Source organism: Dermacentor variabilis, chromosome 2 (genome assembly GCF_050947875.1).
Source record: "Dermacentor variabilis isolate Ectoservices chromosome 2, ASM5094787v1, whole genome shotgun sequence".
NCBI lineage: Eukaryota > Metazoa > Arthropoda > Arachnida > Ixodida > Ixodidae > Dermacentor > Dermacentor variabilis.
The window spans coordinates 65154086-65172906 of NC_134569.1; the positions used below are offsets into that span (position 1 = coordinate 65154086).

Genomic DNA, 18821 nt, shown 5'->3' on the forward strand with positions numbered 1-18821 from the left:
AGCTGTGCTCCCGCACGGGTTGCAGAAAATAGTGCTAGCCTTTTCTCCTTCCCCACAAGAACCACTTCTCTGTCCAGACTCCCGCTAAGCGTCTTTCTTCTTCTGTTTTTGGCCCAATATTCCACGGTCACGAAGGTACGGCGCTATCGTTACATCCCGGCAGCAGCCCTGCGTTATTTCTTGTTTTTTCTTTTCCCTAATGCTTCGGCGCCGTAGCTCCTCCCGCCTCCTGCGTATCTCTTACGGCGCAACACGGGTAATCCTCTTTTCCTTCCTAATCCACCAGGGCCTCTTCCTTGCACGAGTGCACTGCTCAGGCGTTGTTCTTCTTTGACTTGTTTACAAAGGAATCTGCGATTTTTCCGCGTTCACCAACAAGAAAGCGGATTTCGGGAAAGCCCCCGTTTTATTACCCGGTGATGTCATCGCGCTCGAACGATTACTTCCAGTCGAGAAAAAAAAGTGCCAGAAAAATGGTGAGGTTACGCGAGACACAGTATGTAGACAGGAAGGGCCACTGACGCGAGCGCTTATCGCAGCCTGATAATGCATTCTTCGGCAATGTGCCGCGTTGGTGGTATACCTGTAGCCGCGATTTGAGCTGAAGCTAAGAACCGCTAACGGGTCAGCCTATAAAGCACGCTTCTCGAGTGTCCCTGTGGTGCAAAAGCATCTCCCGAACAAGTGGTCTCGGACAGAGCAGCTATTGATTAATTGGTTGATTTTGCACGTCCCATTGTAGCACAGAGGGCTGGCTGTACGGGGGCACAGAGTTTGAAGTCTTTTTGGTGCTCTTATGCATTGCTCACACTAAGGGCCGTGGTGCTTTTGGAATCCGTCCCTATTGGAACATCGACGCCGCGATCGGGAATCCAAGCTTGCGACTTCGTGATCGTCAGCAAAACGTCGCGTGTACCCACTGAGCCATGCACGGCGGCCCATCGCCGTGTATTTCGTGAAAATACATTGAAATGCGTAATCGCATGATTCTATAGTTAAGACTGATTTGAGCGACGAATTGGGCCATGCATGACTTTGCATTGCCTGTGCTACGAATAGAATAGAGGTGGGGGACGGGAAGGGGCAGCACATAATTAATCTCGCACATCGTCTAAGATGGTAAGGAAATCATTTTCCAAGGCTGGCAGAATTCATAAGTATAAGCTATATATTCATGCGTGATACTTTCGTTTATTTAGAAAGTGGAAATTCACCACGTGGAAGTGAAAAGTAGCGTCGATTCTCAGGAAAACGCGGCATGCTCTAAGACAACTTTACAGCGTAGCGAAGTTGGAGCATTGATTTAGAACGTTGACCCGCACGCGCTCGGCTATAAAGCAGGTACGGTTGTTCGAGCCCCTCAGTGATGTTGAGCCTCGCCAGGTTTACGCAACGGCAGAAGCCGAGATCGAAGAGGTGCACGACGCCGCCACCATCGTCCAATCACCGCCAGGCGCAGTAATATCCTGGCGAGCTCTTCGGATTACTCAACCGCGGCAAGGGAATGCCAGGAACAAATAAGGGACTGCGCAATCGAGTTTTTGTCAAGGTTCATCGTGTTGAACGACGGGGAAGTTGGCGGTGGCGAATAATAACGGCGAAAGTGAAGTTGAACAGGGGCCGGAGGAAGAAGATTATCGGGTAGAATTGAATGAATGAACTGAGTAAGGGAGTACGTGCTCACGCCGACTGAAGGAGAAAAGAAAAAAGGGGGACGAGAGAGGAAACGACGCTCGCAAGAAAAGTTCGGTCCCCCATGTTACGAGTCACGCGCAGTGGGGAAACGCCGTCGTGTTTCTCTCGCGCTTTTTTTTTTTTTGCTGGCTTTTCTCGCAGCTTCTTTTGCTCTTCCTCGAACCTTTGAACATCACGAACGTAAGGAAGTGTAGCAGAGCGGGAAAAAGTAACACGAAACGGGAGAAGGAGCGAACAAGAACGGTTCTCTTCTACAGAGCAGAGTAAGAGAGAGAGAGAGAGAATGGAGGCAGACAAGAAGTTTTGGGGGGGAGGGAGTGGGGGGAGGCAGGAGCGGCTTGCACGAAGGGGTCCCAGAGCCTTTGCCAACCCCGGACAGCTTTCGGTATAGCGCCCCCGCCGAGGCGGCGCAAGGCATAACTACAGAGGATTCCGGACAGTTACAAATGCTCCCCAATACCCTTCCAACTTTCCGAGCCATTCGGCGCAGGAGTACGTCGCGCCTCCCCCTTGCCCGCACCCCACTTTCCCTTTCTCACCCTCCGCCCGCTCCTTTCTCTAGGCTCTGTTTCCTCTTTCAGTACCCCCCGACGTTCCAACACTACTCGGGAACGGTAGAGCGGCGCACTCAAGGCTTTGCTCACGGGCTTCGTTTGCTTTCGGCTTCGCCTTTTGCGCCGTGTTTTAAGTTGTACGCGGTTCATTTTCTCTCCTTTCCTTTGTTTGCTTTCTTCAAAAGCTTTCAACTTTATTTTCCAGCTTTTTTTCCTTCTCGCGCCATTCTTCTCTTGCACCCCCTTGTTTCTCTCCCCTCTTATCCTCAAGCGCATCCAATCTATCTTTCTTTCCCCTTCGGGTTTTACTGTGAGCCCCGAGCACGTTTCCGCTAGCTCCGTTTTCTTCCGCAATTTGGAGAAAACGCCTCAAGAAGTAAAAAAATTAAGACCTACATTATATACATAACACAGGCTAGGAAAGAACTTAAAGCAGGAAACGAGTACGTGCACTAAAGCGTGCATCGAAGGAAGACGTTATACAGACATTTCGCAGAAACAGAATGAAAAATACCAATATTATGACCATAAAGGAAGGAAGAAAGAAAGGCAAAAAGAGATGAAAGCAAGCAAGGAGTACGCACGGCTATGTGTTACGAAAAAAAAAAAAAACAGAGGCACTGATAGAAAAGAAGGTGCGGCGGGCCGGCGGAAAAGGGTGTCCCGCGTTTCTAGACGGTCGGGTGTCCCGTTCCTGGAAAAAGAAACAAAAACGAGGGGGTGTTCCCGAATTTTGCGGCTCGGGGAAAATGAGACCTCCAGACACATTCCCGACATTTCTGGGAACGGGGGATAAAGCATATATACGCAGCGTAAAGAAGAGCGGCAGCGAAAATGAGACAAAAGAAAGATGATAATAAACGGGTACAAAGACAGCCAGCACGCCAAGCAAACGTAAAGCGATACGAGCGAGGAGAAAAAATAATGAAAAAGAAAAGAAAGGCAGGGATGGAAACGTGAGACGTAAATTTAATGCTCTGAGACGAACGGCGACTAAATAAAGGAAGCGAGCGACGTCAGATCCCCCTCTCTATATAAGGACAGCATGTTTTGCAAAAATCCTTATAAATCGAAGTCGTCTGGACCCGAGGAGGCGCACTTCCGGAAAGATGGGCGAGGAAAGTGAGATTGAAGAGAAGGGGCGGAGAGGGGGGGAGGGGGCGCAAGATTTTTGGGAACTGCCTTCTATGAAATAGATGTGATTCGCTAAAAGCAGCGCGAGCGAGCGCTGGCAGATTCACCGAACGTCCCACTGGGCTTCACGCACATATGTAAAAAAGTGCCCGGTGTGTCTTCCTTTCTCGCCGTTTTGTTGAGTGTTCCCCATTCGCTGCCAGGATAAACGTACATGTGCGTCCGGTTGCGTGAAAGCGCAATCTGAGACCTTGCAACTATAGATTTGCTTTCTTTCTTTTTGTTCGAGTCGCCGGTTTCCCATATCTCGTCGCGTCACCGTAACTTAAGCCTGGCGCACAGCTCTGCTAACTATATATATGGCGCCAGAGGTTGCGCAAGATTGACGAATGTCGCCCGCTTGCTTACAACACGCCGGCCAAGGGCAGACGACGCCCAGGGGCTTAAGAGGTTGCAGCACACGGACTGCGCATATAAGACGGCCTTAAACACTTGCCCTGCGGCTAACCGGCGCAACGGGTGAAAGGCAAGTCACTGCTACAAGGACACGCAATACCTGTCTCAATGCGCTCCCGAACAACAGTTAGCCAAGTATTTGCGTATAATACATTGCAGCATATCTGTCAAAAATCAATGCTTCCTGAATAGAACATCGTACGTCCGCATTAATGTGATGCGTTCTTTCTTTTTTTTTTAGGCTGCGTGTGTAATGAACAAAGGGCACATGACCAAAATAAGTCACAATGGAAAACTTGTGCTGGCACTGACTGTCAATGGCATCGACGGCCCCACGGAAAAGTTGTGCGAAGCTCTCACAGTGCCGACAGGCTGCGTCATTACTAACCTCTTGGTTGCTCCCTAAGTTAGACAAGTACTATCACGCTATTGATCAGACTGTCTGTATTGCGTACAAAAGTTTACATCCGCCGACAAAACTGTTTGCTCCTTTCACAGTGCGAAACGGTTTATCTTCATTTTTTTTTTTAACGGCCACTCAAGCGAGGGCAAACAAAGCGAAATTTCATCAGCTTTATACATAGGGGCTCGTGGCTTCAGTTCGTTCACCTGAACTGGATGGCTGCATTTATCGATTCGGCCCGAAGGATTATGGAGTCTATGAGAGGCACAAACATAAACAACGGCTGCTGAAGTCGCTTTGCCGCTGAACTACGCGCACACACACACACAACGCGCGCGGCAATGCCGTTACGAACCACTAATCTACGCCGCACAGCAAGGCGCAGCTCCGCAGGTGCGTTTTTCAAGCACGGTAGAGAAGCTCGCAATTAATTAACTACGGTTGACCATGAGCGACGCGGTTATTATTCTGACCGACACAATCCCCGCTACGTGCTCGAAGCGATGCGATCGCAAGCGCGCGCGTTTCTTCTCTCGCGCACACGTATATACATACCACGACGAAAAAAAAAAAAAAAAGCACTTTGGGCGCCGCCGCCTTGCAGCTGCCGCGAAGCCGCGCGGCTGGCATCAAGCGCCCCGGCTCGGGCACCGCGTATAAGAGGCGGCGCATCGAGGCCTATATACGGCCCGCTTTCCACCCCATAGCCGCTCTTCGCGCCGTTAATTAAACGCCCGGCAGCAGTGAAATTAGCTGGATTCTATGCCGCGCCGCGTAGGTGAATCCCGCGGTCGGCGGCAACAACGCGCCCGCTTGAATAACGCTGGACTCGCGCGCGCGCAGGTCAGCTATGCGCGGAACAACGCGGCGCTTATTCCACTAACGCGCGCGCCGCACCGCGTGAAATGCGCGCTATAGCTCGCTGGCGCGTGCTGACGCTGCGGTAGCGCAATAATGTCGCTGACGCCCATCCTTATGCCCGAAAAGATGTCCGAGATGCGTGCGCTGCTGCGCACGCTCTCTGGCGACGCGGGGCGAGCCGCAGGATTCCACGTTCCTTTCGGGTGCAGCCAGCACCCAGTATACATGCATGCAGCAACAATGGTGCGATGTACTATACAGGCAGGTCGGTGCGCGCTTACCTGAAGAAGATTTATCAGAACGAGTAAAACGGATCTACCCAATGACAGTCGTACTACGTACTTCTCAACCATCACGTCACATCCCATTCCACTGTATACGGTGACGCTCGCATCGTTCCCAAAAATCCTCCTGCTCCCGATTCACTATATATAAAGCACTGGGCTGAGGACATTCTTCAATAATGGTTTCTTCTTATTTTATTGTTCATTTGGCTAATTATGGTCCGTATAGGCAGGAATACAAAGAGCCAACGAGCTGAACGATCAGACCTGCTTTACTTTATCACGCAATCAACTAACATTTAGCACCTTCTACATCTCTAACCCAATTCCTTCCCGTCTTTTTGACGCTGTCTTCATTTCACAGCTGCGTACGCAAAAGCGCGTTCTTTTCTCTAGAGAATTTTCGGCTGATTGGTATACGTGCCGTGAACTGTCTCAACGCACCGATTGGCCGCGGCGTCCTGGAAGAGAGCGGCGTTCCCACCGGCAGCTCCAGCGCTCACGCGATCGCCGTCGCAACTTCTATAGGGCAGCGACTTTGGCGATGGCTCTTCTCCTCTTTCCTTTCACTCTTTTCGCCACCCCGTCTACCCTACAAGGTGAGAAACCGGACTACAGCACTGCCTTCTTCGCTTTTTCCCTTTTCTTTCTAATATATGTGGGCAAGCCACATCAAATCTTGAATTGAATTCTGGCGTTTTACGTGCCCAATCCACGATTTGTTTACGAAGCACGCCGTAGTTGGGGACTCCGGAATATAATTTTGATCATCAGGGCACCTTTAATGTGCCCCCAATGTACGGGACAGAGATGTTTTTACCATTACACTCCCCCCCCCCCCCCCCCACGTTTCCCATCGAAATGCGGCTGCCGCGGCCGGGATTTGATACCGCGATCTCGTGCTTTGCAGCGCAACAACATAGCCGTTAAGCCACCCGCGGCGGGTGTCATCAAGTACAGTATCAGAGAGAGAAGAAGGGGAGGGGTCAGGGGGGGCTAAGTTGGTGCCTCTAAATCCCGCTAGAACATCCCTCAATGACGTACCACTATACTACACCCCTCTTTCATCGACTTTGGGCTTCGTAAAACGTGCCTGTTCACTTGCTATCACACGCTCCACGCAGCGAGCTATCAACTTCAGTCATTCATCTTTCCGATGTCGAAACGGATTCTGGAAGGAGAAAAGCGCGTCGAAGCAGATGCGGTCCACGCGCGGCAGCCACTTCGAGCGAGATAAACGACTTTGTAGCGGACGGAATAGGATCGAGGTATAAGGCTGAAATATTTGCGGGGATATATTCCATCCCGCCGCATTCGTGCCCCGTTCTATTGTCAAAGAGGAAAGTAGTTCTTTCGCTGTCGCGAGAGATTTCACGTCTGCTGCCAATAGGTTCGACACCGCACTGTTCCCGCTATGAAGCTCTTTCACTACTCAGGCCATGAATAGGGTAAGCTTGAACTGACGTCAGCCAATCAGAGGCGACGGAATTCAAACCTGATGGAATTCAGCATCCTAAGCGGCAGAAAAGACGCTCGGGAAGTCAAAAGCATTAGACTGGTCGACGGTGAAATGTTCAGAAGAGCGAACCACAGTTCAACGTTCACCAATGTTTATCGGCACCGGCATCTCAGTATATTGTTCATCTTTGTTTCTTTTATATGTACATATAACTTATCTTTCTTTCTTTCTTTATAAAGAAGACAATACAGAGATGGATGAAACGACCTATGAATTAGCTTAATCTATCCAGAGCAAGCTGTTTATTACCGAAGAAACTCGGGAAGAAAGGATAAGAGACAGCTGCCCTGTTGACTTCATCTTTTGCGCGTTCAGCTTCTGAGTTCCACCAGATATATATACGAAGCAGCCAGTTCAGATTTTTCTGTAATTTTTTTCAGTTAAATTTTAAACGTATTTAAATTATACTAGCTTTATTGGCGGTTAGGCCCACAGCGGTAGCCCAGCAGTAATTGTGTTGCACTGCTGAGCTCGAGGTGTCGGGATCGATCTCGACCGCGGAGACCGCATATCGATGGGGGCGGAATGCAAAAGGAGCTCGTGCACTTGGGTCCAAATTGATGCAGAGCCCCCAACTACGGCGTGCCTAATAACGAGATCGTGGTTTTGGCACGTAATCCTCCAGAACCTAATTTTCTTCATTGCCAGTTAGGTATACGTTCCCTTTAAGTGTGAACCGCACCTTACGTACACGGTTATACCTGGTCGTAGATGACCCGATACACATGCCACTGACGTGGCAACGACCTTCCCGCGGGCTCTTCGCCAGCAGCTTGACGGCGGCGGCTTTCGCTCCCGAAAAAATCGCAGGCGACGACGGGATTCGGTTCAGGGCGAAAGAAACTTCTCCTATCTCAGTGCAACTCCCAACAAAAACTGTCAGCGAACCCAAGCACACCCAGGTGGAGAGCATACGCGCAAGAGCCGAAACACGCAAGTATATAAAGGAAAGCGACAGTGTTGCGCGATCAAATCGAATCCTCCTGCGCTCGCCTCCACCCTCTCTCTCTCTCTCTCTCTCTCTCTCTCTCTCTCTCTCTCTCTCTCTCTCTCTCTCTCTCGCTTTTTTTTTTTTTTTTTCATCGACCCTAGCGCTCTAGGAAGATGAGCCTGTGGAGCTTTGCCGCATTTACGTTATTCTCGTCCTCGTCCCTCGAGTTGTGCCTTCGTGCCAGGCTTCCTGCGGATTCTTTCACTACAGCGCCCTCCCTCTTCCTTTTTCTTTACGTTTTTAGGCTTATTTATTGTCATTATTACGATTCAATTCCTCGAACTTCAGCCTCGCTGAACTATGTTGACAGTTAGTATATAGTTTGGAGATATCGCATTTTTGTTCCATCTTTTCTTTTTCTTTTTCATCGCTGTGGTCTGGCAGGACCATTATTTTCTATTTCCTTGCCTCCTGCCGCTTCTCCATTATTATTTTATTTACGAGTTTCATTCCCTCACCTTTCCGTCGTTCCTTTCACGCAGGTTCACAGCGCCATCTGTAGCGCCTTTTATATACCAGCACTTTCTCTTTTTCGTCTCTTTTTTTCGCTCGCTTTTCTCTCTTCTTCTATATATGTACATATATCCAATACTGGTCCGTGCACTTCCAGCTTCGAACAGCCTCTCTCGCGTGCACCCTTCGGAATTCCGGCAAAAGGAAAGCAAGGCCGCCGCTTCCGAAACTCCAGGCGACACGGGTGCACTTCGCTCCGCCACATGGCCGACGCGTTCGCTCCGTCGCTGAATAAATTTTGGACTTCGCGCGCGTCGCGCATCGCGAGAAAGAACGTACTACAAAGGAGATGAGAGCGATCAGAAAGTTTCGAGAGAGAGAAAGAGAGTGAGAGATAAAAGAAAGTTAAGAAAAATGCTACATGGAAAAAGCGGAGAATGCATACAAACAAGAATCGCGCGCAAGTGGAGGCGCTGTGCGCAGGATAACTTGTGCACGGGGTATACAACGAACAGATGGAAGAAACTGCGACAGAAAGTCACAGCTCTGCGGTGAGGAGAGCGCGGCGCCATGCACATGCGCGGAATGACTCGGAAGTGCCAATATCTGGCCCCTCAAAATTCATTTCCATTCGTCTAATCCTATACTCCATTCATAGTTTGTGAAGCTGATGAGCGAGGAGAAAGTGTGGAATGACAAGCCTCTAGGGAGGACAAGATTAGATCGGGTTAAGCGAAGGCACGTTGACTAGCAAGCGCCCCGCTCTGAGTGTGTCCGAAACAAACCCAGATGAACATCTCCCAGAGCCTAGACAATCGGTGGGACGCGACCCCCCCCCTCTCTCTCTCTCTCTCTCTCTCTCTCTCTCTCTCTCTCTCTGTCTATCTATCTATCTATCTATCTATCTATCTATCTATCTATCTATCTATCTATCTATCTATCTATCTATCTATCTATCTATCTATCTATCTATCTATCTATCTGTTTTCGATCCTATAAGAAGTTACACGTGTACCTTAACTGATAAAAAAAACCTTAAACTAGCAGTCGTGCCATACTGCACGAAAAGTATCTAACTCGTCTGGTGTAACAACTGACAACGTGTTGCATGAGATAGGTATACTTTCAGCTACAACACGTTGTCATGTGTTGCACCAGAGAAGCACAGCTATATTCAGCGCCTCCAGCTCGGACAAAGAACCGCTTGCAAAATAAAGTGGATCTCTCCCTATATGATGCAAGTGGCGCTGGAGCTAAAGCCGCCAAAGCATAACACTTGCAAAAAGCTCAGTCCCATTACTCATCGCTAACTTTATGTCGTTTTGGGTATCCATTTTTTTTCTTTATCCCTACGCCACTTCAGTTCGTATACCATTTTATAAGTGGACAGACATGAAAACGCTAATGGTCCGCGCGGCTGCGGCGACCTGCTCTCACCTTCGAAGATGGAGTCATGCGTCTTGAACACTAGTACGTGTTCCGGTCATTACTGCGGATGCAGGCTTGTTCATGCTGGAATGTATTGCGTGATCTCGAGAGTTGAGCAACACAACCCGGCGCCTCAGGCGCTCCTTGTACTCGCAAATGTAACCTGGGTCTCGATTTCTTTCTCTTCAGCGGCAGACATCCAGATTTGCTCCTCTAACGTTCGCAAGAAAAGGTCCTACTTCCAAGCACACCAGACAAAGTAAAGAAAGAAAGCAATCGTTAGTGCTTGAGTGCCCTGAAGTAAGTACTAAAAGAAGAAAGGACAAGTACGCGTACAGCAAGTTACGACACCGCAACATAAGCTGCTTCCAGATCTGCAGTACTGCGAACAAAGCAATGCGCCATTCGGAAGACAATTGGGCGCCTCAGCCCCCCCCCCCCCCCCCCCGCAATCTGAGCTTTGTAGAATGGTGGTTTCATTCTCTTGTTTCATAGCTCTACTTTCGAACACTACAAAACCAACGTCGTGGTACCGAAATGGGTTTCTGTGGATAAACTCAAAGAGAGAAGGAAATAAGTTGAGGATAAATATAATACAAGAAATTACGTGTCTCTACCTCAACTATTGTAGTAGAACAAATGCTAATCAACTAAAGTAAGAATTAACTCAACGATTGTGAAATATGTGTGAGTAACAACAGCAAAGAACAAAGAAAAACAACATCTAAAATGCAGTAGACCACTTGAGAATTATACCGCCGACGGTTAAGAACGGCTGCCGAATTTATTTGGCTTACTTGATACATCTGTTACCGATACGATAAGCACGCGTAGTTAAAACAGTTGTGTGTCGGAACGAAATTTACGGTCTTAGTCACGGCAGTTCCCAGAATGAGGCAATATTTTTAAGGCGCTAGTATCATTTGAGGGCGAGCGTTGCAACCCCTTTAGTCCGAGGGTCAATTAATGAATCTGCGCGTGTAATATTTAATCACAACTCACATGAAAGCGCCGGTGCTTTTTGTACTCTAAGCTGCCATGGACAACAGAAAATCTAGTCTAGTATATTAGCAAAATTATATGTTCATTCGTTTAGCGAGAGACAGAGACAAAAAAGAAAAAAATAAGGTTGTATAGAAAGTTAGAAAGGTGAACCAGAGGCAGCTGCGGTTGGCTAGCCTGCACGAGGGAAGGAGTAAGGAGATAAAAAGAGAGATAGAGAGAGATGGAGAGAGAGAGAGAGAGAGAGAGAGAGAGAGAGAGAGAGAGAGAGAGAGAGCGGGACGAGCACAAGCAAGCCGCGTGCACTACAGAGAGGTGGGGGCGGCTTTTTTAAAGCCTATCGTGAAGGCCCATAGAGCGCAAGAGTCGTAATAACGCGAATAAGGCTTTCTGCGAGGATGTTCTTTAGTAGCACTGGCGTAGAGCTTTTAGCTCTGATCATGGACAATTGTCGAACTGCTTCATCACTCGGCACATCACCTGCCTCTGGGCCTTATAGCACGGGCAGACAAATATAATGTGTGCGAGCGTCTCTTCATGGCTGCATCTGTCGCACGTGGGGCTGTTGGCCATTCTAGTAAGGCAGGCATAAGGGTTGGTAAGTGCAACGCCTACAGCTACAGACGGTACATCATGATATGTTCACGTCGTGGCAACCCAGACGCGGTAGATGCAGTTGTATGTCTGGAGACAACGAACCCAAACGACACATGATGAAAACGTTCAAACCCCACAGGGACAAAGTACACTCACGGGACATCAGTCGCAGCCCAACCGCACCGTCTGTTCGCGAAAGTAGAATCAAGAGACATTGACCACTTTCATGCTCAGATCGGGCAGCTTCGTCGGCGTGTTCATTCCCACTGATGTTGCAATGTACTGGAATCCATCGGCATATTATGTTGTGTCCTTTGTCGTGGCTGCGATGATATATCTGCCAAATTTCTGAGGCCATGTGTTCATTCGGTCCATGGCGCATTGGGCTTTGTATGCACTGAAGGGCTGCCTTGGAATCACTAAAAACTGTCCATTGTTGCGGTGGTTCCTGATTAATGGAATGAAGTGTAGCACGGAGCGCCGCAAGTTCTGCACCCGTCGAGGTAGTCACACATGAATCCTTTAACTTGATTTCTGCAGACTTTGCCAGGATGATGAATGCAGCAGCAGATCTGTTGAATTTTACCGAACTACCTGTGTCGAAATGTTGGCGGAATCTGTGGACGTTGTATATGTATTCCAAGGTTGCTTCTTTCAAAGCTTGCAACGGCGCTCCAGCTTTCTCTTTGATGCGCGGAATTGTCAATTGTACTTGCGGCCGGTGCAGAAACCACAATGGACTGATATAATCGTGTAGCAGGCGTGAATTGTGATGGCAAGTAGTGCTGATGTCTTATGCAGTACTTCTGACAAAGGTTGAATGTGGCCTTCTTGTTGGCAAGCAAGCAAGCAAGATGGTGTGAGGGAATCCCGAGTCACATGTCGGATGTGTGCTCTCAGGACACCCGTAGCAGTGTAGACTGTCAAAGGAGAACCTCTGGCAATGGCCACTGTCGTAATGGGTGACGTAGTTTTGGGGAGACCAAGACAAGTTCTGAGCGCTTGGGCCTGCACACTATAAAATCTGCGGAAATTTGTACCGCGGGTGAAGTGAATGTGAAGTGCTATTGGCAGCCGGAACAACAGCGCCGGTACGTCAGTGTGACGTTACGGATTGCAATGTACTTGTTCATATATACTAGGGCCATTTGGTGCAGAAAAATTTATCGAAACCAACTAAACTGGGATTTCTTTGTCTCTTTGCCGCATTTTGCCTTCCGCATTCTTCTATAAAAAAAATAAATTCCTTATTGCCTGATAAAAAGGATGTGTTGTCATTCGAATTCAGCGCCGGCGCTACTCCCTGTATCACGAGGAAGCGTATTACACGTACGGAACACTCGACCAGTGGCTTTCGAGCACTCCATACACAGTGCGGTTTGCATTCGACTGGTCAATAACAAGCTCTCGGAAAACATTCGCCTGGTTCACTCAGAACGCCGTGCTCCAGCTCAAAACGCTCGGCGACACTCACACCCTCGAGCTGGGAGATCGCGAGATCCGACGGAATCGCGATCACGTGGCTCCCCCTATTGCCATGAGAGCAGCTGAAAGTTCGGTAGGGGTAGGTTTTCTTTGGCCACCAATCTACGAAGGGCTCCGCATCACAATGCACCGAGTCTGAGAGCATTATATGAACCAGTCAAGTGCATACATTAAAGTGCAATGAACGCTCTGACCCCCGAACCTGCAATTAGACCCGAACAAACAGCGTAAAATTACGTGACGTCAAGGCGAGTCGGTGCGGGAACTGCGGATAAGTTGTGAGCACCTGAACGGTGTCTTTTAGCGTGCACCAAAATCTAAGCACGCGAGCTTTAGGTCGTTTCGTGGCCGCCAAGGCCGAGCTCGCACCCGCGACATCGAGCTAAGCGGGGTGCGACGCCACAGCCACATGGGCGAATGCGGCGGATCGCAGAAGGTGTGACTGCTTTGCCTTTGTACAAGCGTAACTGGCTCGACTCATTATTCCTCTTCCGTGTCACTTTAACATTACGTCATAGCCTCATATAGCCGTAATGCGATGCTATGGATGCAATATACAACGGTCGCGCTTCGAGGAGTCCTGCTGCCGTTCCAGTTTCCTAAAGGTGTACTGCAGGAACTGTGCACTACTCTTGACAGGTTGGACAACGGCCCCGTATGGAAACAGGCCAGACGGAACTGGACTGTTTCTGACTGTGTAGGCAGAAGCGTGACCCGAGGCTTGGGGCTGAGCAGGGTGCCGGGATGCACTGCCGCAGTGGGACGCGCGCATTGGCACAATCGCAGTCCCGATTGGCTGACACCGCCCAGTATTCCTACTTGGGTGTCTAATTATCATGAAACGTAGCGGAGCGTGGTATACTTCCCATAGACGTGGGCATTGATTGTCTTGACGACAATCACTAAACTTACCCCCTCCCCCTTCACTTTTTCTTTTTCGTTAGTGATGAGTGACAAGTTACGAGACGGTATGCGCACTTTGACATGCGTTCGTGAATGCAGGTGCTTGTGGCTGCTGCGCACCTGTGTGCGTTCCGCTGCATTTTTGTTCCTTTTACGTGCCTATTCACAACCCACGACCCTGCGTGGCAGTAAAGAAATCGTATCTTTTCTCTCGGCTAAGTGGGCACCAACACTAAGTACTAACGTTCGGCTGGATTCGTAGTCGACACTGCATCTAAAATACCGCTTCACGTCAGTCCTAAGCATTCATGCGCGCGTGTTTCCTGGTACAGGAAAGACAGAGAAACGAAGGACGGTTCCCTACGCCACTCAGAAATTCGCACACCATATTTCCCGTGACGTCATTAATTTCGACATCAGCTGTTCAGGACTAATACATTCTGTTAGTCTGATTTGAAACAAACCTTACATTCAACACCTGGAGCATATTCCGTACAAGAACTACCAAACACTACTCGAAAACGCTGCGAAATGCCAGACGTCACATTGACGTCATCATCGAGCTAGAGTATTTCCCCTCTTTTCTTTGGGGGGGGGGGGGTAGGGCCGGGAGGAGGGGAATAAAAGAAAACAGAGGCTCTCAAATTCAAATTCTCAATTTGAATTTGTGTGTGAATCGATGTGTGTGTAATCAAATTCTCAATTACACACACACACGCATACACACACTGTTGCGTTTCGCCTGCGACACGTGGTTTTGCCGGCGCGACTGCGGCGGGGCGGCAGACATTTTGGCCCGATCGTCGTCGCCGCAACACTCATCGCCAGGTGTTTCCAGGCGCGTCTGCGGCGATGCGACCGCCTAGGGATCTCGTTCCAGTCATTGTGCCCGAAACAGGCGATGCCAAAGCAGGGATCTCATTCCAGTTATTGGGCCCGAAACAGGCGATGCCAAAGCAGGGATCTCGTTCCAGTCATTGTGCCCGAAACAGGCGATGCCAAAGCAGGGACCATCTTCTCGTTACAGTCATTGTGTCCGACCGGCAGCGCCACGACAGGGTGCTACGAGATCGTGCGCAGCGCCACGACGGGGTGCTACGAGATCGTGCGCAGCGCCACGACAGGGTGCTACGAGATCGTGCGCAGCGCCACGACAGTGTGCGTCACCATTAGCCCATTGTACATTCACGTGCTCGTCTTTTGAGGGGTTCCTTCTTGCCCTCAACTGCGAGAGTATAAAAACAGCTGCCCCCGGACGCCAAAAGGAGGGCTCCGATTTCTTCCGTTGAGTGAAGTGCTCTCCCGTCTCTCTACTTCGGTCAAACCTGACCGCCAACTCTTTGCGATGTTAAAATAAACAAGTTGTTTCGTTGTTACCTGTCGACTCATGCTTTGCCGGGACCTTCGGATGCTTGCAGTTGTACCCCAGGCCGCCAGGCCAACGCTACCCTTGGGGCTTGCGACCCAGGTACAACCACGGGCGTCAGCGCCGAGTTCCCAACAGATCGTACCAGCAGTCCGATCCAAACATCAATTTGTGGACGCGTTCTGAGTGATGCTAGACTACTGTAAGGAACTAGGCAGTGGTATAAAAAGGGGAAAGAGCCTGGCAGGGCTTAGTGAGGGTTGTGCCGTGCTTGCTGACTGAGCGGTTGAGTTTTCAGCGTAGTTCTAACGCTTGCCGGGAACGAGAACAAAAATGTGAACTCTCCCGAAGTCACTTTGCAGTGTCCCGTGCGAACCTGAACGAGAGAACGAGGCCTTCTCTGTGCGCTGCGCTCAAGAAACGTCAAGGGACGCCCGACTTCGGTTATGAGCATCATCGAGCGACATCCCTCCGGACAGCGGATGCAGTCCCCTGTCCATCGGGATCTCCTTCCCCCGGCGGGGCGGTCTGTTGCGTTTCGCCTGCGACACGTGGTTTTGCCGGCGCGACTGCGGCGGGGCGGCAGACATTTTGGCCCGATCGTCGTCGCCGCAACACTCATCGCCAGGTGTTTCCAGGCGCGTCTGCGGCGATGCGACCGCCTAGGGATCTCGTTCCAGTCATTGTGCCCGAAACAGGCGATGCCAAAGCAGGGATCTCATTCCAGTTATTGGGCCCGAAACAGGCGATGCCAAAGCAGGGATCTCGTTCCAGTCATTGTGCCCGAAACAGGCGATGCCAAAGCAGGGACCATCTTCTCGTTACAGTCATTGTGTCCGACCGGCAGCGCCACGACAGGGTGCTACGAGATCGTGCGCAGCGCCACGACGGGGTGCTACGAGATCGTGCGCAGCGCCACGACAGGGTGCTACGAGATCGTGCGCAGCGCCACGACAGTGTGCGTCACCATTAGCCCATTGTACATTCACGTGCTCGTCTTTTGAGGGGTTCCTTCTTGCCCTCAACTGCGAGAGTATAAAAACAGCTGCCCCCGGACGCCAAAAGGAGGGCTCCGATTTCTTCCGTTGAGTGAAGTGCTCTCCCGTCTCTCTACTTCGGTCAAACCTGACCGCCAACTCTTTGCGATGTTAAAATAAACAAGTTGTTTCGTTGTTACCTGTCGACTCATGCTTTGCCGGGACCTTCGGATGCTTGCAGTTGTACCCCAGGCCGCCAGGCCAACGCTACCCTTGGGGCTTGCGACCCAGGTACAACCACGGGCGTCAGCGCCGAGTTCCCAACAGATCGTACCAGCAGTCCGATCCAAACAACACGCACAGAGAAAGAGAGAGAAAACGAAAGAAATGAAATGTAGCAGGAGAAGCGAGAGAATCAAAGGCTCTCCATGCTTCGCTTCCTTACCTTTCTTATCGTTCACCCTACTTACAAGCTGCCTTCCGCCAGCAACATTGTGGGACGTGTTGAATCACAAAATACGAATATATAAAACGGAAGGCGATCCACACACACAGCTCTTGTTCGACGCAGCAAGTACAGTTGGGTCTGCAATGCGCTTACTCCCGACAAAGGACACCGCTAAGTGCGTTTCGTCCGCCAACAGTGTCTTCCTTCGTCAATTATTGGAACATTGATTCTGCGCGCGGCTCCCAGACGGGCACATCGATCCGACGCGCACACATGGATGGACTCGACAAGACCGCGTCGCGCGCGAGACAATTACTTGTTCTGAGGAAACAACGTTAATTCTTCCTCTCGACGCGCTCATGCACTTCCGGGTATGGCAAAGAAAAGATAAGCAACAATCAGTCTCTGTTTAAATAGTTCGCGCGAGGTCTAACAAGTTCTATGAACGTGGTATACAAGAAAAAGAAAAACGAATCACCGATCTCCAAACGCGACTCACCATGCGTCTAGAGACACAGTGAAAAGTCATGAAACGGGTCTTTCATTGAAGTGGAACACTCCTGACTGTCGCCAATGATCGCTCAGAAAGCAAACTCTGAGGATAAAGTGCTCGTCGTAACTAAGTCGCTCGCGAGTTTATTCAGGAGTCGCTATTGACTCATTCGACGTGTATTCTTTTGCAATGACCGCGCGACGACCGAGTCGATATTACGTTGCGCGGGCACGAATCTTCTAGAATAATTGAGACGCATTTATTTAAAGAGTGTTGTCCTCCGCCACGGAAATGTTTATAGGAAAATTAGGCTCAGCGTTCAAGAGCTCAAATGAAGGAAAAGAGAAAGAAAAGAAAGAAGGAAAGAAAGAAAGCCATACCACACTTTTTTTCGAAGAGGTTGAGGTTGGAGCAGCAGCAGAGACCGCTTACCTGCAATGAAGAAAGGACACATTCAACAAAAGGCGTAGAGATAGCAGACACCAAAGGAATAACAGTAAGGTAGAGAAGACAGACGAAAGGCGAGCGGAATCCACACAAAGGTGCTCTTAGAAATGGCACTCGACCAATGCGCGCACCTTTCCTTATGTATTTTATACATATATATATATATATATATTATTTTTTTACAACACAAACAGCACACACCGAAGTACAGATGAAAATAGACAACCCCATCGCTGCCATTGTACCACCCGCGCTTTGGAAAGGACAAGTAGAAAACACCAACAAATCCGTCTAGACGCATTAGTAGAAGCTCGCGGGTTTCCTTTCTTCGCTTTCGCTACTCGGAGTATCTGTGAGCGCGCCGAAATGTATATCGCGAAATAGGGAGGGGCGGTAACGTATTGCGTGTTTGGAAACGCGCGCGTGGTCACAGCGCTTCCGTTTAGTACTTAGAATATTGAACACAAGTACAGCGAACTTTCAAAGACGGCAAGAGACGCAAGCCTGCAACGCGCGAGCCGACCCCGACAGCAGGGCGAGCGGAGGGCCGCAGGCACGAAGCTTCACATTGTCCGCATAAGCTGGCGCGCAACTCCATCGATCATCTCGTCGCGGACGTGAGCCAGGTCACACTGACACGCCGTCATTTGTCGATGGAAGAGGAACCGCGAAGCATTGTAGTGAGGCTAGGCGCTGAGCATCTTGGAGAGAGGAGAGAGAAGGAGACCTGCGCATGCGTGCAGACGCGCATCAGCGTAGACGATGAGTTAGCGCTGTACCCTCGCTACTGCGTGGCGGTTTATACCGGGATGCAGAATCAACTCGCCCGCAGACACACGCCTGACCGAATCACAAAGGAGAGAAAGGAAGACAGAACGGGGGTGGGGGGGGGGGGGCATTGCTCAAGTGACGACAACGGTTTTGACACAGAGCAGCCAGCGATACAGAGTGGAAAGAGATGACGTTCGATACCCGGCTGATGTCGGTGACACATTTACGTTTATTTTCGTCCTGCTGCCATATCGCCGAGTGTAAGCCTTTCCGAACGCGTGGCGGGGGAGGATCTCCGAACGAGCAAAGTCACCGAAGCGGGAACACAATTGGCGAAGCCACCGAGAAGAGAGCTCGCGCGCGCTAATTTCTGGATTCGGGTTCGGCTAAGCGAGCGGAGCTCACGAGCTGAATTCCTCCAGCAGCCGCTAAGAATCGCGAGTTCGCTGCCACGGCGACGCACACATCCTCGCAACGACTAGAACAACAACAGCAGCAACGGCAACAATAACAAATTCCTCCCGTGGCGTTAGTTCGTTTGTGCGTTCGTCCGC

At 50.1% G+C, this 18821-nt stretch overlaps 1 protein-coding gene across 4 annotated transcripts in view; it reads right to left on the reverse strand.

The window, feature by feature from the left end:
- LOC142572018 (uncharacterized) overlaps positions 1 to 18821 on the reverse strand; it is a 273133-nt gene that overhangs the window by 177244 nt on the left and 77068 nt on the right. The window contains exon 2 of one of the 4 annotated variants that reach the window (XM_075680808.1): positions 17430 to 17481. The exons of the other annotated variants lie outside the window; for them this stretch is intronic. The gene's annotated coding sequence lies outside the window, so the exon portion shown is untranslated. The remainder of the gene's footprint in view (positions 1 to 17429; positions 17482 to 18821) is intronic. 4 annotated transcript variants of the gene reach the window in all.